Source organism: Equus asinus, chromosome 15 (assembly GCF_041296235.1).
Source record: "Equus asinus isolate D_3611 breed Donkey chromosome 15, EquAss-T2T_v2, whole genome shotgun sequence".
Taxonomy (NCBI): domain Eukaryota; kingdom Metazoa; phylum Chordata; class Mammalia; order Perissodactyla; family Equidae; genus Equus; species Equus asinus.
In genome coordinates, this window is record NC_091804.1 from 5,636,589 (window position 1) to 5,662,621 (window position 26,033).

The following is a 26,033-nucleotide window of genomic DNA, read 5'->3' on the forward strand; positions in this document are numbered from 1 at the left end:
TGTTTTTGCTAATTGTTTTCTTTTTTTCAAATCTATCACAATCCTTCTAGTTATTGGTGGCAGATTCAGTAACATCATAGGAAGAGCCCTTAGCTCCAGGCTTGTGGCCTGGTAACACTCAATAAATATTAACTATTGTTATTATCATATTATGAAGATCATGTTTATCTGGGCCTTGAATGCCAGGTCTCACTCTGACACACAGGACTGGGCATCTGAAGCAGAACTGGCTGGATTTAAGTGAGGACTGAGGCAGAAATCAGACACCCTCCTGACCCCCATTGTGATGCCCTCCAGGGCCTGACTCTGCTTCTTTGGACCCAGAATTTCAAAGAATGTCACCAGGTCTCCTTTTATGGCTTGGCGGTGATCCAAGTGGATGGATCCTCTGGAACACTGCCTTGTGCGCCCTCCCTGGATCAGTCAAATGGCCCTATTTTCTTTTTCAACTTACTTAGAATTGTCTTTTGGATGTTTCTACCTTCTGACTTTGTAGTGTTTCCCAACCCAAGACCCACATTCTCCAATGCTGGTCTCTGGCTGTGAAGAGAGAAAGGGAACCCCTGGAATCACAGGAGAGTGGGGAGGCCTGGGACACAATCCCAGACGCTACCAAGGCAACCGCTGTGGCTTCTCTGGCTGTTTCCTTCCTCGCACCCCAAGGGATCCTCTGAGGTCCCAGCTCTCTGAATAGATGCTCTTCCTCCAAATGCCCCCCTGCAAATACTCCATTGCTTGGTATGGCCCAAGCACTGGCTGCTGGAGCTGGGTTATTCCTTGGCTCCTGGTCCCCAAGAGGCTTAGGGTTCTCCCTGGCCAGCATCTGCCCCAAGCTAAGAATCGGAGACGTGCCTTCAGGCCTGTGTTTGGGATGCTGTCCTGGGAAGTCTGAGCTGAGTTTTACAATCAGCCGCTCCTGGTTGCAAATCCTGGCTCTGGCACCACTGACTAACTGTGCGACTGGGACAAGCTCACTTAACTTCTCAGAGCCTTTGTTCATCCATCTGTAGGATGGGGATCAAGGCAGTTACTTTATGAAACTGAGTGGGGACCCTAAATGAAATAAAGTTTCCAGCACAGTGGGAACTATTTTTCTTTTAATCACAGAATTTTTATTTTATTCTCATCAAAAGAGCTCCATTCAACTTAGACATATTTTTTATGAATCATATATCACCCTTGGGCATACACATAAAAGACAACTATAAGCAAATTAATTGCTTAGGTGTAAAACTTCTTCACATTCAGAGTCCAACGCTTCTACTCCGTAGTTTATGGCCAGGTTTTTTCATATAACACTGTCCTCTGTGACATCAAGAGTAGAAGGAGCTTAGATGATGCCTTTTTCTTTTTACTAAAATTTTTACTTAGTTAATTTGAAAAAATTAGAAAATTATCAGTTTGAAATTAGAGTAGCAAACACATTGGATGCAACAAACTAAAAAAAAATCTAAATGGCTAAAAATAACTCAGTAATAAAAGTACAAATATAATTTACAAAATCACATGTCTCAGAAAAATAAACAAAAACACTAACTGTCTTTCCTTCTAGATAAGACTGCTTTCTCTCCTGGAAGAAAGAAAAGGCAACTAATGATTTGAGATTAAAATCAAACATAATTGCTATTTAGCAACACCTAAATAAATGCCCCACACAGCACAGTGCTAGCACACAGCTAACTCCAAGATGTGAAGTGTGTTAGTTACAAGAACTTGGGCACATAATTTAACTTTTCTAGGACTTAGTTTCTCTTTCTGTAAAATTAGGTGGTAGGATTCAATGAATTTTAGGGTCTTTTTGTTATCTAAAGTTTTTTGTCTATGTAAATGCTGATACAACTTTAATTCACCATCTTGTCTCAACACCAAATAGGACAGCTTTTCTATAACACCTGGCAGTGACGCATGTTCATGCAGACAATTTATAAATTTATAAATGCCCAGGGGCAATACTCTTTGCATTTCTAAAATTATCTCTTCCATATCAGGAGACTTTATTTTTCCTTCCCAAATGAAAATATATTCAAGTAGACCCCAAACAGAGACATGATTTTATTTTTTCTATTGGAAATATAGTTTCTGTAGCATTAATTGCCTTTCTAGGAATTTCCTTAGATTTGGAGGAAAATCGCAGCCCCAGGAGACTAGATTGCAGCACGCGTTGACCGTAGTCATAGGTCCCGAGCCTCCCAGCACTCAGTTATATTTTTGTTTCTAAAAGAATGAAATTTGACTTTAAAAAAAAGCACAGTAAAAATTCAGGGAGGCCACAAGGCGAGACTTCGCTCCACCTGATTATTTTGTTTGTTTTTTCACAGTATTTTTTAATTCCTCTGGAATGAAAACTGCACCAGAGAAATGAAAGATTTCACGGGAGCAGGAAATCCCCCTTATTATAAAGAAGGTCAGTTCTCAGCTGGGAAACAAACATACAGTTGGGAAAAATAAAGACAGCCCCAGTTTACTTGAGGCTCTAGTTTCAAATGGTCATTTCCTGGAACCTCGAGGCTATGAGGGGGTCAGGCCTAATTGACAATTTATAGAAGCCTGTGTAATCCCTGAGGGTGCAGTTTTATGGTAACTGGAATGTGGGATTGTAAACTTCCTGTGCTGAAGGGAAAATGTGTGAAGAATGCAGGGCTGAGGTTCCAAAAACACTTTTCTGCTTTGCAAGTGAGATTGGAGCTACCCCTCTCTGGCTCTCATGGGGTGGGACACCAGCTCCTTTCTTCAATAGCCTGGGGCAATGACCCCAGCAGGACGAATGAGCAGGGAGCCATAGGCAGAAGGGCCCAAGTAGGGTGGGGAAAGGGAATGGGTCCCCCAGGCTTAGAGGGGCAGGAGCTCTGTGACCCAGGTCACCGTTGGTTGGTGTAGCTGCCACTCCTGGGGACACGTCTCAGTCACATGGTGACTCCCCATAGCCCTGCAGTTCCCCTAGTACAGCCCCAGCCCCTGGCCCAACAGCCTCGTTCCCTTCCCGGCCTCCTCAGGATTTCCAGGTGCTCCACAGCCTCTGACTGTGTCCTCAGTCTCTGAGCACACATCTCTGCATTTAAACAAAACAAACAAACAAACAAAAACCAAAACACTCTGCCATTAACGCTGGAGAAACGGGGATTAGAAAACCATTTCCTCCTGTGCTTTAAGGAACAGGACAAGGATGCCCGCTTTTGACACTTCTATTCAACACAGTACTGGAAGTCCCAGCCAGAGCAATTAGGCAAGAAAAAGAAATAAAGGGTATTCAAATTAGCAAGGAAAAAGTAAAATCATCTCTGTTCACAGACAACATGATCGTATATCTTAGAAAACCCTAAAGATCCCACAAACAGAACTAATAAAAGAATTCAGCAAAGTTGCAGGATACAGAACCAACACAAAAAATCAGTTGTGTTTCTATATCCTTACAATCAACAACCCAAAAAGGAAAATTAAGAAAATAATTCCATTTACAATTGCATCAAAAAGAATAAAATATTTAGTAATAAACTTGACCAAGGAGGTAAAAGACGTGTACACTGAAAAGTACAAAACATTATTCAAAGAAATTAAAGACAGAAACACATGGAAAGACATCCAGAATTCATGGATTGGAAAACTTAATATTGTTAAGATGTCAATACCATTCAAAGTGATCTACAGGTTTAATGCGATCCCTATCAAAATACCAATGGTGTTTTTTTGCAGGAATGGAAAAATTGATCCACAAATTTATATGGAATCTCTAGAGACCCTGAATAGCCAAAAAAATCTTTAAAACGAAGAACAAAGCTGGAGGACTCACACTTCCTAATTCTAAAACTTACTACAAAGCTACCATGATCAAAATGGTGTGGTACTGGCATAAAGACAGACAAAAAAGCCGATAGAATAGACTAGAAAGCCCAGAAATAAACCCATGCTTATAAGGTGAAATGATTTTCAACAAAGTTGCCAAGATCATTCAATGGGGAAAGGACAGTCTTTTCAACAAATGGTGACAGAAAAACTGGACATCCACATGCAAAAGAATAAAGTTGGTCCCTTACCTTACACCATATAGAAAAATTAACTCAAATCAATCAAAGACCAAAGCATAAATGCTAAAACTGTAAAACTCTTAGACGAAAATACAGGAGAAAAGCTTCAAGTCATTGGGTCTGGCAATGATTTCTTGGATATGACCTCAAAAGCACAGGCCACAGAAGAAAAAATAGATAAATTGGACTATGTCAAAATTAAAAACATGTGTGCCTCAAAGGACACAAATAATTGAGTGAAAAGGCAATACACAGAGTGGGAGAAATTATTTCCTCATCATATATCTGATAAGGGATTAATATCCAGAATATACAGAGAACCTCTACAACTCAACAACAAAAACAGCTGGAATAAAAAATGGATAAAAGACTTGAATAAATATTTTTACAAAGAAGATACACAAATGACCAACAAGCAAATGAGAAGATGCTCAACATGACTAATTATTATGGAAAGGCAAATCAAACCACAATCAGATACTACGTCATACCCGTCAGGAATGACTACTATGAAAAAAACAAAATAAGTGCTGGTGAGGATGTAGAAAAATTGGAACCTTTGTGAACTGCTGGTGGGAATGAAAACGGTGCAGCTGCTGTGAAAAACAGTATGGCAGTTCCTCAAAAAATTAAAAATAGATTACCATATGATCTTGCAATTCCACTTCTGGGTATACACTCCAAAGAACTGAAAACGAGTTCTCCAAGAGATATTTGAACACTCATGATTCATAACAGCATTATTTACAATAGCCAAAAGGTGGAAGCAACTCAAGTGTCCACTGATAAATGAACGGATAAACAATATGTGGTGTATACATACAATGGGATATTATTCAGCCTTAAAAAGGAAGGAAATTCTGACACATGCCACAACATGGTTGAACCTTGGGGACATTATGCTAAGTGAAATAAGCCAGCATTTCATTTTGTACACATATAGTATTTATGCTATATGAAACAAGTTAATAAGCAAGACAAATACTGTATGATTCCACTGATATGAGGTACCTAGAGTAGTCAAATTCAGAGGCAGAAAGTAGAATGGTGCCAGGAGCTGGCGGGAGCGAGATGGGCAGCTATGGTTTAACGGGTAGAGTTTGTTTGGAAAGATGAAAAGAGTTGTGTGGATGGATGGTGGTGATGGTTGCACAGTGATATAAAAGTACTTAGCACCACTGAACTGCGCACCTAAAAATGGCTAAGATGGTAAATTTTGTTGAATTTTACAATTAGAAGTAATAAAAAAGGAGAAAACAAAACCTGCAACCAATCTTTTAGCTGAAATTCTTTATTTGTTCATAAAAGATGAGAATTTGGTGGTCCCCCGGCAATACAGTCTTAAAAATAAAAGGGAAGAGAGTTAAAGGGGGCGGGGCGGGGGGAGAAGCATTCCCTTCCTGACCCGCACCTTCACACCTCCACCGCCTCCCCTCGCCCTTCCTCCTAGTTCATCAGGTAACCGCAAAGAGATTAACAGTACACTTGGTGGCACAGAAAGGTTGAGGCTTGAGAATGCCTGGGAAAGTCTTTAATAAACTATAAACATCACAAAAATATTGGTTAGTATTAGTATTTCTATTTCTGAGGGAAATGGTAAAACCAGATTTCCCGGGCATTTCTCCACAGCTGTGGCCAGAGCTGAAGTGGAGGATAGGCTCCTGGATGCACCGAGTCCCACAACCCAAGTCCCCTCTAAATGAGGTGATGGTTACTGTTGCTTAGACCACGGGCTGGTGGGGAACCGGTGCAGCCTGGCACTGAGGAGTTGGGCTCCATCAGTGGATATGGCTGGGTCCACGCCACAGATTACCTTGACCTTGAGCCGGTTACTTATGCTGTCCAAGTCTCTGTTTCCCCACTGTAAAATGGGCATAATAAGAGTATCCATCTTCAAGACTGGTACAGCATTTAGTAAGACAGCACATGGACTGCGCCAAGCCTAGCCGTGACACACACGTGTACTCAATAAATATTGGCTCTCATGATGACTACTAGCGCTCTCACTCCTCAGGACTCTATCCACAGGCTGTCACCGAAATCAAGTGGTCTCCTCAGTCCCAAAGAACATTTCCACTAGACCCAGAAACCCTCTGTCAGAGGGAGCCGGATGCCAATCTGCTAAGTCCCAACTGCCAAGGGGCTCTGCTGGAAGGGAAGATATGCGGCTGAGTGAAACGAACCAGCAGCCAACCAACCCTTGAGTTGCAATGTTTTCACAGACTTTGGACGCTATACTCAGAAACATAAAATTCTGCTCTTACTACTGTCCTGGTAAGTTAACCCTAGGACAATATCTTCATACCCTTTTCGTAGACAATTTTATCTTCCCCGGCTCGGCTCTGTGTATACTGAAAATGGCTAACTAGGTGTTTGCAGCCCAAAGCCTTCTTTCAAGCTCAGATCCTGGAGCCGGCCTCTTGACACCTCCGCTTGAGTTCTCACAGGCACCTCAAACTTCACATTTACAAAATGGAACTCTGTCATGCCTTCTTTTCCTCCTGGACTTACCATCTCCTTCATGGTGCCCCCATTAAGCCGAGTGGTCATGCGAGAAGCCCAGGGCCTCTCTGTTCACATCCCTCACATCAAATCCATCACTGGGTTCTGCTGGGCCATTCTTTGATTTTTGCCTTTAATTCCTCCCTAGTGCCCCGATTCTCTGAACAGTCACAATCTTCTCCCATCTGGTCTCCTTGCGACCACTCGTGCTGCGCTGAAACCCCTTCTGTAACTAGTAGTCAGAGTGACCTTTTTAAGATAAAATCCTATTGTATCATCCTCCTCACAAGACCCGACGATGGCCACGAAGATTCCGGAGGTACGGAAGTGGGTACCCCACCAGTCAGCGTCTGACCCACCGTGGGTTTTCAAGAGATTTGAATGAATGCCTGGGTCTTGCTGCCTTCTGTCCTTTTTCTAGAATGGGAATGATTTTCTGCAGGCACTTCTGATTCCTTCCCATGCCACAGTGGCAGAAGACAAGAGAGAATAACCATACCTCTTCCTGACTGAAAATTCCTGTCTCGTCTTCTGCAACCTCTGGCTCTTGATCATTTCCCACTTCTTCTCTGTTTGCAAAAATAACGCTTTTATCGCATGAAAAATAACACTTTTATCACATGCTGCTCCAAGAAAAATACAGTGTGCCCAGTGCACATTCCTATCTGACTTCCTCTGGAAACAGGAATCGCAGTTGGTTCTGCTGAGTGCCTCGTGCTGCTCCATCGCCCGGTCCTCGTAGGCAGCCCAGGCTCTCCATCCTGCTTCAGGGAACCGTGCCCGGCTGCTGGGGGCAGGAAGGAACGACAGACATTGGAGTGGGTTTAGATGCATTATGGAAGCAGAGTCCAGGAACCGAAGCTCTGCCTTTGCCAGTTTCTTGTGCGAAAAAAGACAAAAGCCTGCGAAGGCCTCCAAATCCTGCCCGTGTGTGAGAGCCGTCGTTCCATGGGACAGAACCCCAGGGTCAGAAGGAAGGAGCCTCCAGGTCACGGAGATGGCGCTGGTCAGGGGGACAGCAACGGCATGGCCACGAGTTTATAGAAAGTTACAGTTATTCCTTTTATTTTGATTATATATATATAATACATAATGATACTTATATATTATAAAATATATATATTTTTTTATTTTCACACGCTGTGAAGTTATATAGCGACTGTGACCAGAATCACCGCATTATTAGGAACTTTGAAGTTCTATTACTTGTCTCCCCAGTACAGTCATTTGGCCTCTTGCACCCCCTAAGCCCGCAGGAAGGAGAAGCTGTGGGTCATTCAGCGCAGATCTCTCACGAGACCCTGTCGCCTAACAGAGCCACCGCCAGACCACTGACACCAGCACGCAGCGGAACGACAGCACATCTCCAAACTCACAGTCAAGAAGCACCTGCTTCGCCTCTCCATCTCGTGGAGCCTCCCGCTCCCATTCGCGGCTTGACCCACCCCAAGGGGGTGCTGAGCGTCCCTGACCTGCAGGACAAGGCAGACAGGCGATTCCCGGCAGGCACTTCGACCACGGAGGGACGACTACTGGGAACGGCTGACTCTATTTCCCAACTGTGCTCACCGGCCACACTTCCTGGATATCTATCAGGCTCTGGCTTTACTTTACTCTCTGTTTGTGGGTTGAATTACGTTCCCCCCAAAAATATGTGGGCATCCTAACCCCCAGTACCATGCAGAATGTGTCCTTATTTGCAAATCGAGTCTATTAAGATTTAGTCAAGTTAAAAGGAGGTCTTTATGTGGTCCCTACTCCAGTATGACTTGTGTCCTTATACAAACGGGATGTTTGAACAGAGATGCACAGAGGGAAGGCGATGTGAAGACACGGAGGAAGCACGCCATGTGAGGGTGCAGGCAGAGACTGCAGTAATGCGGCTGCAGGCCAAGGAACCCCTGAGGCCACCAGAAGCCAGGACGAAGGCACGGGACATTCCTTCCCTAGCACCCTAGAGGGAGTGCCACCCTGCTGACACCTTGATTTGGGACTTCTAGCCTCCAAACTGAGACAATACATTTCTGTGCTTTGAAGCCACTCAGTCTGTGGTCCTTTGTTATAGCAGCCCCAGGAAGCTAGTTCACCTTCCTATTTCCACACAGAGGTGCTCTGGAGATACCACAGAGCAGCTGCTGATCTTTGACAGACCTGGTTTGAATTCTGGTTCTTCCACTTTCACGCTTTGTGACCATACACAAGTTACTTAACCTCTCTGTGCCTCAGTTTCTACAATCTGAAAGGAAAAGGAAACTATTTTATGGGTACCATGGGATGCTACGAGAGGTAACCACCTCACAGGCTTGTTAGGATAACAAAATGAGAACAGCAAGTGTGAAGTCCTGAGCACAGCGTCAGCCACACAGTGGGCACTTGGTGCCCTCCGCTTGGCTGGTATGATTATTAATTGGGATGTTGAAGCACTTGTCAGTGGAAGCTTATGTCTCCTGCAACACATAACACGAGATTTGCATGGCTCCAGGGCCAGCTTTGTGGGGCATGACCCGTGTGGTCACACAGGCCCCGTGTTCAGAGGGGCCCACTCTTGGTTTAATGCTCTGCTGACGCCATCTGGAAATTATTAATAATTTTTGAACAAGGGGTCCCCATTTCCATTTTGCTTTGAGCCCCACAAATTATGGAGCCAGCTCCTCCAGTCACGCGCAGGGGTTGAAAACTCGGCAGCAACCAGCACCTGCAGGAGAATGTTCTCCAGGGGGAATTTCAGTGACTCTGGAAGGTCTGGACCCTTCAGGAGCTTTAGAGCGTCACAGCCCCTCAGCACCATCCTTCAGCTCTCTCTGGAGGTTGCATTTCAATGTCCAAATGTCTTTATCTCTAACTTACTTTCAACACCACACATACTTGCACTAAGAACAAATCTCTCCTGTAGAAATTGAGAAAAGGATAAAGGGAAAGCACTGTCATAGCCCATTTTCTTCCTGATTCCTCAGCATGAGCCACGGGCCCTGAGCTGGTGTGAGACGTCTCCTGCCGGAGCTCTTGAAGCTCTTGAAGCCCTTGTTCCTCAGAACAAGGTATACTTTTACTTTTAGCCCAAAGGAATATTTGGGCCTCTTGAGCCGCTCTACCCAACCTTCAGGCATCGTTCCGCCTTAACTGTTTAATCCAACAAATATTTATTCAGCACCTACCATATGCCAGCACTATTCTAGGTGCTGAGGACGCAGCACGGAACCTAACAGACATAACCCGACTTTCCTAACATATATCAGGTGAAAACAAATGCTTGGTGAGAAATAAGGCAGGGCCTGGGGATGGAGTGGGTCAGGAGGGCGGGTGGTAGGTCTGCTGTTTCCTATGGGCAGTCACGGACACCCCCTCTGCAGTGGACTTTTGAAGAGAGACCAGAAGGGAGTGAGGGGTGGGTCACATGGATATCCAGGCAAAGGAAGAGCGAGTGCGGAGGCCCAGAGGAGAGCAAGGAGGCTGGTGTGGCTGGGGCCAGCAAGCGACGGGTGGTGGGAAGCGAGGTGAGAACAGTAAAGAGAGCCCAGAGCATACAGGGACTTTCGGGCTGAGGAAAAGACCGTGGATTTTACCGTGAGTGAGATGGAAACTGGAAGGAAACTAGAGGATCTGGCATATGTTTTTAAAAGATCACTGTGAGTATGCTGTGAAGAAATACACTGCAGGGAGGCCAGAACAAAGCAAGGAGATGGGGTAGGAGGACACTGCCAGATTCAGAGACAGATGATGGGGGCTTTGAGGCAGTAGCAGCGGGATGTTGAGAAGTGGTCAGATCAGGGATATATATAGAAAGCAGAGCTGACAAAACTTGCTGATGGTTTGGATGCAGATATTGGCAGGGCCAGTGTAGTAGTGAAGGAGGAGAAGCAAGAGAAAGCGTGGTCTTGAAAGCCAAGTATTTGTAGGAAGGGCAGGTACCTGTGTCAAATGCTGCTGGAAGATTGAAGGAGACGGGGACTAAAAACTGACCACTGGATTTGGCCACATGGAGGTCATGGGGGGCCTTGACAAGATCAGTTCAGGGTACAACATCTTGATGAGAGTGGATCTAGGAAAGGATGGAAGGAGGGGGACTGGAGGCAGGAGCACAGACCCCCCCCCCCCCCCCGTGAAGAACTCTGCTGTCAAGTGAAGTTGAGAAGAGGTAGGAGCTGGAGGCAGATGTGGGGTCAAGGAAGGTTCTCCAAAAATGGGCGATATTACAGCATGACCGTACCCAGTGGAAATGACCCAACAGAGGGGGCAAAACAGGTGATACGGGACAGAGGGAACAAATGCTGGAGTAGTGTCCTTTATGTGACAGAAGTTGGGATCCACTGCACAGGCAGAGGGGCTGACCCCACAGAGGAGCCCAAGTGTTTTACCCAGTGTGGCAGGAGGGGAGGGAGAGCACATGGATCCAGGCGCAGGGCTGTTGTCAGTTTTAAGGCAAGTGTGATGGAAGTTCTGATTAATTCTAGTTTCTCAGTGAATAAGAAGTAAGGGCATCAGCTTAAAGTGAGGAGCTGGGGGATGTGGGAGTTTGGGAGGGGAGGAAGCGAGTGACATAATCATCTACGGCATCTCTTTTCAAAACCCATGAGTGGGTTGTGAAATCAGTTTAGAAGGTCATCATCAGCACATTTTAAGTAAATGAAACAGGATAGGATCAGAGAGAGGAGAAAAGGAAATATGAGTAGTGTTAGTTTCCAAAACATTATTTCACTTTTTTATATATATGAGTGTAATTCTTTTAAAAGTCTATGGATGGACTAATAAAGCGGAGTAGGACGCCTTGAGATGAACGGCCATAAACGCCCTAACGTGGCTGTGGTTTTCCAGCCACGTCCACTTGCCTGGTGCAGGCACAGTCTGCGGGAGGCATGCTTCAGCCAGGGGTGGGTTTAGTGAGGAGAGTCACCTGACAGAAACTGGCGAGAGAAGCGAGGTTTCCACGGAGGAAGGGTTCTAATCCCAGACTAGGGAATCCGCGCTGGGGAGGAGGCAGGTGAGAACGGGCCTCGGATGAGGGACAGGGACCAGGTGGCAGGGTCAATGGATGACAAATGATGGTGGTGGCTGAGCCGAAGCAACTCTACAAGAAAAACAAGACTTCACATTTCCTCAAGACTGAGGGCAAGGCGGACTGTCTTCTCCCACCAATGTTCACTTGCAGAAATTTTCTGTTAAATGGTTTACTGGAAAAAACTTTGTCAGTCAAAGGGCCTTCTCCCTGCTTCTGTGCTGGGCTTTTCACATGGTGTGTAAAAACGTTCTAAAGTCAGATGGTATCATATCTTTGTCAATTTTCCCAGCACTCACCAAAACAACGTTTCCTCAAAGGCAGTTTTGTTAAATTTAATAATACTTAACCAGGGCCAGCCCAGTGCGTTCCACTTCAGTGGCCCAGGTTTGGTTCCCAGGCATGGACCTACACTGCTCTATTAGCAGCCCTGCTGTGCTGGCAGCCCACATAGTTAAAAAAAAAAGAGGAAGATTGGCACAGCTGTTAGCTCAGGGTAGATCGTCCTCAGCAAAAAAAATTAATAATACTTAATCACAGAGCTGCACAGTACCTTCAGTTCAGTCAACCTTCAACAACTATTCTGCCACGTTTATTAATTTTTATCTCCATTTCTAGAATGATATTTATTTTATAAAAGCATCATAATCCTTGAGAAAAGGAAGTATTGCTCTTATGCCTGGCTTTTTCCTCTCTCTGGAAGAAGTGAGTACAGCTTTCCCTCAAGCTTTTCATCCTTGCACTGTATCATCTTTCCTGGGATGTACAGAGAATCCCTCAGAATATTAAAGACCAACCAAGATCCAGAAGTTTGAATGGACTCATGGGAAAATAGTAGCTAAAACATTACTCCTTTGTCCTGTTCATTTTCTTTTATCCTTATGTTTGATAATTTTTTCTCTTGCAATTATTGTTTTAATGGTTTCTTGATTCTTAAACTAAATGAAAAAATACATTAGAAAAAATTAAAGAGATTGATTTCTACCTCGTATCAATAGTTCAAATTAAATCTTACCATGACATATCTCTTGAGCTCTCAAACCATGTTTAAAATCTCCTCTGATTCCACGTGGTCCTGCCATGTTACTCTGGCTTCTCTGTCTCGACCGTTATTCCAGCTGCTGCACACTCAGAATAGCAGATGAATGGTGGTATCACTGGTAGGATCTGCGTGTTAAATTGCAACCCCTGATAATCAGGAGCTTCATCTCTGAAGCCTCTTGTGATTGGCCAGTTTGAAACAATTCGAATATCCCGACATCTTATGATTCCACTGGCAGAGTCCATGCAACCTCCAGAAATGAGGAGGGGAGGATGATGATGACAATGGCGCAGAAAGGATGGAGGAGGTGCATATGCACGCAGATGCTCACGTGTGTTTATGGAGCCAGGATCTGACAAATGACTGGCCTGGACAGTGAGGGTGTATGCTGCCGTGTCCCAACTGAGCTGGAAGTGTTGGGGCAGCCCTTAGCCAAAGATCGACTGACACAGGGGTACAACTACTCCAGTAAGCTGACCTCTGATCTGGCCACCCTGGTGGGTCCTACACTGTCTCCAGAACCTTTCTGTGAAGACCACCCCTTATCTCCTGTTATAGATAAAGGAGGCTGAGGTTCTACTTAAATCAAAAATAGGGCAAAACCCTCTGCAGGACCTGAGCATTCCTTTGTGAGGGGCCTGTGCTACCCAGAACAGTGGATGAAAGGTTCCCTCCCAGACTCTCCCTGTCTCAGCACACAATCTGGTTCTTTACGACATGACGCTGTCCTAAATTGTCCTCGAGTCTTGAATGTACAGCTCTTGCCTCCCTCCCTGGGCTGAAGGTCCTCAGACGGTCTGGACCATGTCTTCCCTCTCTCCCCACACTTTGCAGAACCCAAGCAAGGAATCTCACATTCTAAGTGGAGCCATAACAAATGACACGTTCCTTCCCAAATGCACCATGCTCCTCCTGATTCTCATCCTTCGCATGTGACACTCTTAGCCAGAACCCACTTGTCACCAGCTACCACCAAATAATGCCCCCATCAGAACTAGCCCCTCCCACTGTGAACGCTCTGCTGACACCCGGGACAAGATAAAGTGCCCCTTCTAAATGCAACCACGTCCTCCTTGAACAGAAAGAGGTCACTGTCCTCTCCTGGCCTCTGCCCTTTGAAATTACCCCAGCTCTGGCAGGTGCCAGAGCCCTGTGAAAATAGAGTTTAAGAAGGGGGATCGCCCGAGCCAACATCACAGCGTAGGAGGTCACTTGTATTGTTTAGATCACATACATAGCCTAAGGTCACCCTGTACACTACTTAGGGAAAGACATTAGCTGAAAATATTAGGCATAAATGGGGTATGAGATGTGCCCAGAGAAAACTGTTTGTAATACCAAGTACGTGTTGAGTATGTACTAAGACAGGAATCTCAGACTACAGAAAGAATGGCAAGGGCAGATGTCCAGGAGGGGGCTCCCACCCTGGGGAGGGACAGGGAGCTGTCAGGTCTGACTGTCACTTCATACATCAGAACTCACCACAGGGAGGATAAGAAGCTTTGAGGAAACTACCCCAAATGGAGGACTTTCCTCACTTGCAGGAGGTGGGGGGGCAACCTGTCTGCTCATTGGTCCCGACTCCCTCCCTCTCCCTCCTTTGCTCAGGAGCCATGAAATCTTCAGGGGTGGAGTCTCCTTCCTTCACAGTCACCTGAGTTGCCAAAAGTCAGAGGAGCCTCTTAAACACCCCCCATCTCTGTACTTGTTCTCCTTGGGATCCCGAAATTTCCAGGAGGAAAAACAATTGCAAAGGAAAATAATGAAGAACTTTAATTAGGGGTTTTCACATTCAAACTTGGCACCAGTGTGTCTCCAAGTCCAGCAATGACCATGCTGCCCTGCCCTTGCCAGTATTTCTAAGTATCCCCTGGTAGGTTGGAGGGCCCTTCAGACCAGGAATTACAGAGGGGCACCTGACAGTCAGACCACAAAGGAATCTCGCAGTTCTCGAGTCAGCCAGGATCCCACAGCCCCCAGAGGATCCCACAGCTCCCAGCAGCACTGAAACCTGGAGCCTCAGAACCAGCCCGGTTTCTGCCTCCTTCCGCCGGCACCCTGCTGACTGACGGTAAACAAGTGGGGTCTGAATATGCACAGCCAGTGCCTGTGGGCTTTCACTCAATTGTGGTTTACTAGAAGAAGAGGATCAAAAACTACCTGCCAGCTCTTCCCAAATCAGTGTCTAGGCTTAACACAATTCCAAACAAATCCTATGGAATAAAATTTAACTGGAAGAATTAAGGGTGAACACTGCCAAGAAAATGTGGGGGGGAAGAAAGATAAATGGGCGGAAAGTGGATGAGACTTGCCCTGCCAAATGCTGCAAGTATTACAGAGCTGGGGAGGAGAGCGTATTCACCAACCGATGCTAGGCCTGGGGGAAATCATTGGGAAAAAAGACTAAGGCTGCATTCTAACTTCATCAGCCACCTGACGAATGATTCCAAGTGAATTAACAGTAATCTGTAAAACCGAAACCATAAAAATTAAAGAAAATATAAATGACTAGCTGTTTAAGGACGCAAAAAAGGCTTTCTGAGCACAGGAGCCATTAAAGGAATCCAAAGGAAAAGTACCAACACTTGACGGGGCACAACATTGAAGCTGCTGTGTGACAGAGCCACGAACACTCAGCGCCCAGGCAAGAAATGTCTGGGTAGCAGAAGAGGAGTGCTGCTGGGATACCATCTCACCTACCCCGGCATCACGCGCTGAAGTCAGACAAACCCCACACTGGTCTTCCGGGACCCGGCTCTGGTTTCTGCCCTGTGGGGAGGTGTGGGAACTTGGCTGAGTGCCGAGGACTCTAAGGTTCACGTGCAAGCTGACTCGTGAAGGTGTCCCTTGTTCATACAGGAGACACATCTGCCTCAATTCATTTTTTTTTTTTTTGAGGAAGATTAGCCCTGAGCTAACTGCTGTCAATCCTCTCCTTTTTGCTGAGGAAAACTGGCCCTGAGCTAACATCTGTGCCGATCTTCCTCTACTTTATATGTGGGATGCCTACCACAGCATGGCGTGCCAAGCAGTGCCATGTCTGCAACCGGGATCCGAACTGGTGAACCCTGGGCCGCCTAATCGGACAGACCGTGTGCATTTAACCACTGTGCCACCGGGCCAGCCCCCTCAATTCATTTTTAAAAAGTATTCTTGTGATCAAACCAGAGTTAAGTGTAATGTGGCGTTAACTATTCGGAAGAAAAAATCGGTGGTGATTTCTTCAATAAATAAAACAATGTTTTGTTAGGCAAATAAGGTTCATCTAGCTAACTATTTAAACTATCTAAATGTTTGGATTTTTGTATTCGTGATCTAACACACAAAACTATAGACATAAAAACCCAAATGTCTGTTTATCTCACTTACTAGGTTAACCTTCTCACTCAAAACAGACTTAATTCATTAAAAGTTGTAAAATACAGGGGCTGGCCCCATGGCCGAGTGGTTAAGTTCGCACACTCCGCTGCAGGTGGCCCAGTGTTTCGTTGGTTCAAATCCTGGGTGCGGACATGGCACTGCTCATCAAACCACGCTGAGGCGGCGTCCCACATGTCACAACTAGAAGGACCCACAACGAAGAATATACAACTATGTACCGGGGGGCTTTGAGGAGAAAAAGGAAAAAAATAAAATCTTTAAAAAAAAAAAAAAGTTGAGGGGCTGGCCCCGTGGCCGAGTGGTTAAGTTTGTGCGCTCCACTGCAGGCGGCCCAGTGTTTCGTTGGTTCGAATCCTGGGCGCGGACATGACACTGCTCATCAGACCACGCTGAGGCAGCGTCCCACATGCCACAACTAGAAGAACCCACAACGAAGAATACACAACTATGTACCGGGGGAGCTTTGGGGAGAAAAAGGAAAAAAAACAATAAAATCTTTAAAAAAAAAAAAAGTTGTAAAATACAAATGTTTCCAACAAGTCTAATTTTAAGAATGCTCAACTTCTGAGAATTTCAGATGAGTGGGGATTACACGTTAATACCTTCATTTACTATCACTTGACCACAGGTCGTATCCAATAAAAACGAGACGTCAGCTCACAGCAGTAATTAGAACGCCTCCTGAACTAGTTTCTCATTTGGACACTGTGAAGCTCAGCAACACCATTTAAATCGTTCTTATAGATGGTTTCAAAATACAAATCAGCATATCTTTATAACTTTTCCTGCAACTTTTCAGGGTATCCAAAGTTACCGCTGGGGGTCCTTGCCACCAAAGATTCTTGACCAGAATACAACACTTCGAACAGGCTGGAATGCCTGCAGCCTCGTGCCTCATTCCCCTAAAAACCCAACTTGATTTTCTGAGAGTCTTCTAAAAATGTCACTGTTCAGACTTTTACCAAACCATTAGCAAGTTTAAAAATAGTTTCTGCTACAAAAAGCAATGTCACTTAATCATTCATTCAATCAACATGTGATAATGCTGCTGAGTTGGTTTGCTAGTGGCTGTATCAATGTGTGTGGTTCCGTTTGCACTCTCAGCTGACTTCTCAGGGATGACATTAAAAATACTTCAGGACATCAGCAACATGGCAGAGTAAGCCATTCCCTTTGTCTCTCCCCCTTTGAACTACAACTAAATGGACATTCATTGACCAACGGAGGATATCCACACAGCACAAGAGGACACTTGAGAGACCCATGCAGCTAGACATCTGAAGGTGGAGGGACTGGGCCTCTGGGATGCAGTGAAGATTGGTGAGCACTCCCCAACCCTTTCCCAGCAGCCCTGTTTGCACAGGTGAACACTTTCCTGGCTGGGAGCACCCATGGTGCCGCTGTGGTCCTGCAAGTGGGAATGCGCCTCAGCGTGACTTTAAGGAGAGGCAGAGGAAGCCCTGAGCCCATGTGCAAATGCTTTCTTGCCAGCAGGAGAGCCCAGCACTGCAGTCCCAATGAGTGGCCTAGGCACAGAACCTGCAAAGAAGCCCTGCCCACCAAGCACAGCAGCTGGTGAGACCGTAAGAGGCAATGGCAGAACTACACACATGTGCAAGTGCCTTCTTGGTCAGCAGGAGTGCCCATATTACCACTGCGGCCCCACAAGTGGGAACCAGTCTTGGTGCAACTGTAAGAGGAGGCGGTGGCAGCCCTGAGCCCACCCGTGAATGCTTTCCTGGCCACTGGGAGCACCCGCTGTACCCCCCACAACTTCCAGTAGATGGAGTGGGATCAGAAACCCAGCTCCTGCTCCCCCGCAGTGGTACGAGGTGGAATTAAATGAAAAAATAGAACAGATGGACTTAATAGATATATAGAGAGAGAGATAGAACATTCCATCCAAAACCAGCAGAATACACATTCTTCTCAAGTACACATGGAACACTGTCAAAGATAGATGAAATGTTGGGAAACAAGGCAAGCTTCAATAAATTTAAGAAGATTGAAATCATATCAAGTATCTTTTCTGATCACAATGCTATGAAAGTAGAAATCCACTACAAGAAAAAAGCTGGGAAAGTCACAAATATCTGGAGACTAAACAACATGCTACTGCACAACCACTGGATCAATGAAGGAATCAAAGGAGAAATGAAAAAATACCTGGAGACAAATGAAAATGAAAATACAACATACCAACTCTTGTGGAATGCAGCAAGAGTGGTCATAAGAGGGAAATTCATAGTAATACAGGCCAACCTCAACAAACAAGAAAAATCTCAAATAAGTAATCTTAAACTACATCTAATAGAACTAGAAAAAGAAGAACAAACAATGGACAGCGTCAGCAGAAGGAGGGAAACAATAAAAAAGAGAGCAGAAATAAATGAAATAGAGACTAAAAAAAAATAGTAGAAAGGATCAATAAAACCAAGAGCTGATTCTTTGAGAAAACAAAATTGACAACCCCAGAGTCACTAAGAAAAAAAGAGAAGGCTGATATAAAAAAAATTAGAAATGAAAGAGGAGAAATTACAATGGGATACCACAGAAATACAAAGGATTATGAGAATACTATGAAAAACTATATGCCTACAAATTGGATAACCTAGAAGAAATGGATAAATTCTTAGACTCATACAACTGTCCAAAACTGAGTCAAGAGGAAACAGAGAATCTGAATAGACCAATCACAAGTAAAGAGATTGAAACAGTAATCAAAAACCTCCCAGAAAACAAAAGTCCAGGACCAGATGGCTTCTCTGGAGAATTCTACCAAACATTCAAAGATTTAGTACCTATCTTTCTCAAACTATCCCAAAATATTGAAGACGATGGAATGCTTCTTAACTCATTCTATGAAGCCAACATCACCCTGATGCAAAAACGAGGCAAGGACAGCACAAAGGAGGAAAATTACAGGCCAATATCACCGATGAACATATATGCAAAAATCCTCAACAAAATATTGGCAAACCAAATACAGCAATGCATTAAAAGGATCATACACCAAGATCAAGAGGGGTTTACACCAGGGACACAGAGATGGTTCAATATCCGCAAATCAATCAATGTGATACACCACATTAACAAAATGAGGAATAAAACTTACATGCTCATCTTAATAAATGCAGAGAAGCATTTGACAAAATCCAACATCCATTTATGATTAAAACTGTCAATGAAATGGGTATAGAAAGACAGTGCCTCAACATAATAAAGGCTATATATGACAAACTCACAGCCAACATCATACTTAATGGCGAAAAACTAAAAGCTATTCCTCTGAGAACAGGAACAAGACAGGGCGGCCCACTCTCACCACTCCTATTCAACATAGTACCAGAGGTTTTGGCCAGAGCAATTAGGCAAGAAAAAGAAATAAAAGGAATCCAAATTGGAAAGGAAGAAATAAAACTCTCACTGTTTGTGGATGACATGATTCTATATATAGAAAGCCCTAAAGAATCCATCAGAAAACTATTAGAAATAATGAACAACTACAGCAAAGTTGCAGGGTACAAAATAAATGTACAAAAATCAGTTGCATTTCTATACACTAAAAACGAACTAGTAGAAAGAGAACTCAAGAATACAACCCCATTTACAATCACAATAAAAAGAATAAAATATCTAGGAATAAATTTAACCAAGGAGGTGAAAGACCTATATACACTGAAAACCATAAGACATTATTGAAAGAAATTGAAGAAGATATAAAGAAATGGAAAAATACTCCATGCTCATGGATCGGAAGAATAAACATAGTTAAACTGTCCATATTACCTAAAGCAACCTACAGATTTAATGCAATCCCAATCAGAATCCCAATGACATTCTTCATGGTAATAGAACAAAGAATCCTAAAATTTATATGGAACAACAAAAAACCTCAAGTAGCCAAAGCAATCCTGAGAAAAAAAGAACAAAGCTGGAGGCATGACAATCCCTGACTTCAAAATAGAATATAAAACTATAGTGATCAAAACAGCATGGTACTGACACAAAAAGACACACACAGACCAATGAAAGCGAACTGAAAGCCCAGAAATGAAGCCACACATCTACGGACAGCTAATCTTTGACAGAGGAGCCAGGAACATGGAGAAAGGAAAGTCTCTTCAATAAATGGTGTTGGGAACACTAGACAGCCACTTGCAAAAGAATGAAAGCAGATCCTTATCTTGTACCATACACAAAAATTAACTCAAAATGGACTGAATCCTGAAACCATAAAACTCCTAGAAGAAATTTAGGCAGTGGACTCTTTGACATCAGTCTTAGCAGAATCTTTTTGAATACCATGTCCACTCAGGCAAGGGAAACAAAAGAAAAAATTAACGAATGGGACTACAACAGACTAAAACACTCCTGCACGGCCACGGAAACCATGAATAAAACAGAAAGACAATCCACCAACTGGGAGACAATATTTGCAAATTGTATATCCAACAAGGGGTTAGTTTCCAAAGTATATAAAGAACTCACACAACTCAACAACAACGACAAAAACAACCCAATCAAAAAATGGGCAGAGAATATGAAAAGACATTTTTCCAAAGAAGATATACAGATGGCCAATAGGCACATGAAAAGATGTTTAGCATCACTAATCATCAGGGAAATGCAAATTAAAACTACATTAACATATCACCTTACACCCATCAGAATGGTTTTAATTACCAAGACAAAAAATAACAAATGTCGGAGACGATGTGGAAAAAAGGGAACCCTCATACACTGCTGGTAGGAATGCAAACTGGTGCAGCCACTATGGAAAACAGTGTGGAGATTTCTCAAAAAATTAAAAATAGAAATACTACATGACCCAGCTATCCTACTACTGGGTATTTATCCAAAGAACTTGAAATCAACAATCCAAAGAGATTTATGCACCCATATGTTCATTGCAGCATTATTCACAATAGCTAAGACAGAGAAGCAACCCAAGTGTCCTTCCATGGATGAATGGATAAAGAAGATGTGGTATAAATACACAATGGAATACTTAGCCATAAAAAAAGGACAAAATCATCCCGTTTACAACAACATGGATAGACCTTGAGGGTATGATGTTGAGCAAAATAAGCCAGACAAAGACAAACACTGCTTGATTTCATTCATATGTGGAAGATAAACACACACATGGATAGAGAACAGATTAGTGGTTACCAGAGGGGAAGAGGGTTGGGGAGTGGGCAAAAGGGGTAAAGGGACACATGTATGGTGATGGATAAAAATTAGACTTCTGGTGGTGAGCACAATGCAGTCTATACAGAAATTGATAAATAGTAACGTACACCTGAAATGAGATGATGTTATAAACCATTATGATCTCAATAAAATGATTGAAAAAAAAATACTTCACACCCTGGTACAGCCTGGGCCCTGACCAGCCACATACCAGACGCTGGCCATAACTAGCAGGTTGAAAGTCATGGTTGTGGGGCTGGCCCCTGGCTGAGTGGTTAAGTTCACAGCTCTGCCTCCACGGCTCAGGGTTTCGCTGGTTCGGATCCTGGGCGCCAACATGGCACTGCTCGTCAGGCCATGCTGAGTCTGTGTCCCACATGCCACAACCAGAGGCACTCACAAGTAGAATAGACAACTGTGTACTGGGGGAGCTTTAGGGAAGAAGAAGGAAAAAAAAAAGATTGGCAACTGTTGTTAGCTCAGGTGCTAATCTTTAAAAAAGAAAAAAAAAGTCCTGGTTGGCTGCTCATCAGTGCAGCCTTTTCCTCCCAGTCCCTGGCGTCACAATCCCTTCCCGCCCCTGGATGTGGGCTTCCAAGTTCTGCTTTAACCCCTTTCTGTGGCCTCTTCCTGGGTAAGTTCAACTCCCCACTCCGGTCCCCACAGTGCCCCAAGGACGCCCTGTGTCTCCAGCTGCTTATTGAAAATTGCTATCTGGGTAACACACAGGACTTTTAAACTCAAAAGTTAAAAATCAGGTGCCTGCCCCATGGCCGAGTGGTTAAGTTCCCCGACTCTGCTTCTGCGGCCCAGGGTTTCCCTAGCTCACATCCTGGGCGCCGACACGGCACCGCTGGTCAGGCCATGTTGAGGGGGCAGCCCACATGCCACAACTAGAAGGACCCACAACTAAAATATACAACTATGTACTGGGGGGATTTGGGGAGAAAAAGCAGAAAAAAAAGAAGATTGGCAGCAATTGTTAGCTCAGGTGCCAATCTTTAAGGAAAAAAAAATTTTTTTTTAAAATCATACTCGGCATTTTCTCCCCACTCTCTTCCTTGGCCAAACATGCAGGACCACAGGCGCCCGCACACACGCGCACCCCCCACCCCCAACTGATAGGTCAATTTTTCTCAAACACTCCTCCCTTTGACTGTCTTTGACTCTTGTGACACCAAGCTATTCAATGCAGATCTCGGAGATTACTTACTTTCAGTGCTTCGGAAAAATCTATGAAACAAATCTTGAGATCAATTCGCTGGGATTGGAGATGGGGAAATGTCTGCAGGTGGACGTTAACCTCTCCAGGCCGCGCCTCTGATGGCCTATCCCTTTCCCAAGGCTCCTCTGCTAGCCCACAACGCTCCTCTGAATCCTTTAAATAGAACTCTGGCTTCCCCATTCACCTCCTCTCTTAAAGGCAATAAAGCCTGAATAGCAAAGGTTACCAATCCGTGAAAAGTGCCTGATAGTAGGTTGCAGGCAAACTCTTTTTTAGACACCTGATTTCAAACAACAGGTGCCTATGAACTGGGGGCTGCCATCAGCAGTCTCTGTTCCAGGCCGGAGGTGCCCAGGGAGCGACTGCTGCTGCCTCCTCAGGGGTGAATGTGACATTGACGCCCTACAGAATCCACACTGCCAGCTCCCAGGGCCCACCAAGTGTATTTTCCTACTCAGTGCAGTGATCAACCGAAAGGTGCCCTCGGTACAAGACCCCCTAAGCTGCCGCCCACCACTACAGCCGCACTGAGGTGTTCCCAGGGCAGCTGGCATAAACCGGTGGCTCCTGCACAGCACCGCCAGCTCTCTCCAGGGCCTGTCTGCATTGCTTACTCGACTGCTTCAGTTCCCTGAGCTCCGATCAGACCCTGGAGAATGGACTCGTGTTAATCAGGCTCACAGAAGTGGGCAAACCAACAATTAGCTCTAAATTTACAAGGGGGGATTACTGTGCCTTTGTAATGTCCAGAATGTACATCTTTACCATCTTGAGCACCAACGTTCCTCGCAAACTGCCTAGATGTCAGAAGGTGAGCTAAACAACATTTCCCAAAGTGGACTCCTTGGAACACTGGATCCAGAAGATCCTTCATGAGAGTGTTCTGTGGCCAAATGAAGCTGGCAAATATTCCATATCACGGCATCAATCTAAAGAGTCCCAAAGCTCATTATAATAATAAAGGCACTGAAAAGTCCTGCAGTGGAAAACGGCTAACCTTAGCATTTCTCTAATATATTTTACCACTGTAACGCTTTAGTAATTCTTTACTAAAGTTGCATCCTAAAACGCAATTTGGTAAATTCCGCTCTAGACAGATACTGCATGGGGTGTGCCTCTGGGCACAGCCACCTCTAGCAAATCAGCTGTGGCACAGCGAAATCATTATTGGACCGGGAGCCCTGGTTCTGGCTTAGTGCTCTGACCTCTCCAGGCCTGTTTTCTCACCTACCAAATGGAATTAATAGTACTGTTGTGAGAAACAACTGAGACATTATCTGTAAAAGCATTTTATAAGGTGCTCTAAAAATATGATTATCTGCTAAGGATATACTTCTTGCTGTATAACTCCTCAAAATGCATTTACAAACGCATATTTTTGTTCATTCTTTCAACACCCATGCCTTGAGTACTGGGCAGTAAGAGCTATGACCTGGCTTTCAACCTGAGGAAGTTCATAGACAGAGGGCAACTGGGGTCCACTGCATGTGGCCCCTAAGTGATACATCACAAGGAATTCTGGTGGCGCTGAGGGGTGCCTTACCAGAGAAAGGAGGGAGGTCAGGAAAACCTTCACAGCTGACACCATGAGGACCCCTGAAGGATCATTAGGAGGGCTGCATGTACAAGGGGAGTGAGACCTAATGCCACAACGCTATAATGTGGGGAGTACGGCAAGAGCGGGCCCAGCGAAGGCTGGCTTCCAGCACCGCACGCCCTTGCACAGAGGAGGAAGGAGTCATGTTTCCTCCAAGCAGAGGAGGAGGACTGAGCCTGGTAAGGAGCTGTCTCTGGAGCATGGAACTCCTCTTTGGAGGGGGTAGTGATCCCTGAATTTGGAGAAGGGGAGGGGTAAGGGTGGTGCTGGGAAGTTATCTCTAAACCACCAGCACAGAGCAGGGCCCCAGAGGGAGTCAAGCTCCTCCAGTCTGCCCCTCATGGGGGCCAAGTGTGGCCATCTTAGGTCTCTTTCTCTACTCAGATAAGCTGTCTGCAACACAACGGCCCCAGACAAAGGGGGTCCTGGCAGCAGGTTGGCCTTCTCTCATGTCACCAGCCTCAAACTGCTGAGAACAGAGTCCCCAAACCCCAAAGCTCCTGTCAACCGCCAGCCTTCTTCTCCAGTCCCAAATGCAAGGGCCCCTCACTGTCCCAGGGCCCTGTCAATCCGGGGCCATGCCCTCTATGGAAGTGCCAGAGCACTGGGAATGCACGGGTGTTCTGGAGATATACTGGAACCTGAGCAAAAAGGAAAATGTGCACCTCTATGTACACTTATCAAAATATTCTCCCACATTTGAACCAGGTAAAAAGTTAATAAAAGCTCTAGTCAAAAACCATGACTAGATACAAAGACAGCCTGGATAATCTGTCGTACGCCACTGTCAACCCTCATAAGGCCCCAGGAGGGGACCACACTGAGGGAGCCTGGGAACTGTTCCTGTCGCACGCACACCACTGATGCAGGGTGGTAACAACATCCCGTCTTTATTTAAAATGTTGACAGTTTACTCATCGTGGATTCTTTTACATTAAATTTTATTTTTTAAAATATAGCATTAAAACACTATTTCTTAATACTGAGTGCCGCCAAGTGTTTATTTTTGCTACAATATTTACAATGCCCTGTTGGGCGAAGAGTGCTCTCAGGTTTCCTTTCTGATGACAGCACGTTCCTAAGAACCCCCAAGGTGCCTGGAACCCTCAGTCTGCAAGAAAGCGCGGCTCCGCGTGCGCCAGGGCTGCGCGCGGCCGCCTCCACTGCAGGAGAGCCCCAAGGACTGGCGATCTCCGAGAGCGGCGCCTCCGAGGCCCCAGGGGGCCGGTCTCGCCCTCTGTTTCTTGGCAACATATCACAGGCTTTAAAGCCGAATTCTGCAAACCCTGCTGTCCGCCGGCCGTCGAGGGGCGCCCCGTGACGGGGGGGGGGGGGTGGAGGGGTGGACGCCTCGCTGATGAGAGCCGAGGCCAAGGGTGGAGGCCGAGCCCAGAAGGGGGCGGGGAGGCCTCAAAGTGGGAATGTGGCCCCGACCCTTCCCGGCAGGAACCCAGGGCTCCTCCTCCGCCTGCGGCGCCGCCATCAATCACCGCGACAGCCCCATCGCCCAGTGCCGGGACTCACCGACCCTCCTACCGGGGCTCCTCCACCCGGGGGAGGAAATCTCGGGCCGGAGCGTCTACGCGGTGCACTGACTAGGCGCACGGACCGGATCTGCGCTGGGCACTCGGGCTGTGCTTCCCTGGTCTTGTCCCCGCGCACAGGCGCGGGGCGCACCTGACACCCTGTAGACGTCCCCGCAGGTAGAACTCGACAAAGGTCCCTACCTCCTCCTGCTCCCGCGCGCACGCACACGCCCGTACCTGTGGCCATGCCGCCGGCATTCTCCGGCAGCCCCTCACGCACCCCCGGAGAGGTCAGCTGAGGACACCCCTTGACCCTGCCTGGACCAGCGGCCGCCCTGCAGCGCCCCAAGGTCACCCTGTCCCTGTCCCGGTGTCCTCACTCCCTGGCGCTCCCTCCCCCACCCGTCCCCACGACCCCCGAGGACGCTAGCTCGTTCTCTTCCCCCAGGTCTCCTCCGGAGGCAAGGCGAGTGCGACGAGCAGGACCCAGAGCCTTGAACGCCGCAGAGCCCCACCCGCGCCCCAGAATCTCCCTGGAGGATGGGTGCG

General features: G+C 45.8%; 1 protein-coding gene and 1 long non-coding RNA gene across 4 annotated transcripts in view; one reads left to right on the top strand and one right to left on the bottom strand.

The window, feature by feature from the left end:
• RIN2 (Ras and Rab interactor 2) overlaps positions 1 to 26,033 on the bottom strand; it is a 217,550-nt gene that overhangs the window by 190,516 nt on the left and 1,001 nt on the right. The gene's annotated exons all lie outside the window — the stretch shown is intronic.
• Positions 7,564 to 26,033, top strand: part of LOC139040299 (uncharacterized) — a 39,948-nt gene continuing 21,478 nt past the window's right edge. The window contains exons 1-2 of one of the 2 annotated variants that reach the window (XR_011494535.1): positions 7,564 to 25,834; positions 25,933 to 26,028. This is a non-coding gene — a long non-coding RNA (uncharacterized lncRNA). Of the gene's footprint in view, positions 26,029 to 26,033 lie in introns of both variants that reach the window. The other variant, XR_011494534.1, reaches the window with a different exon arrangement.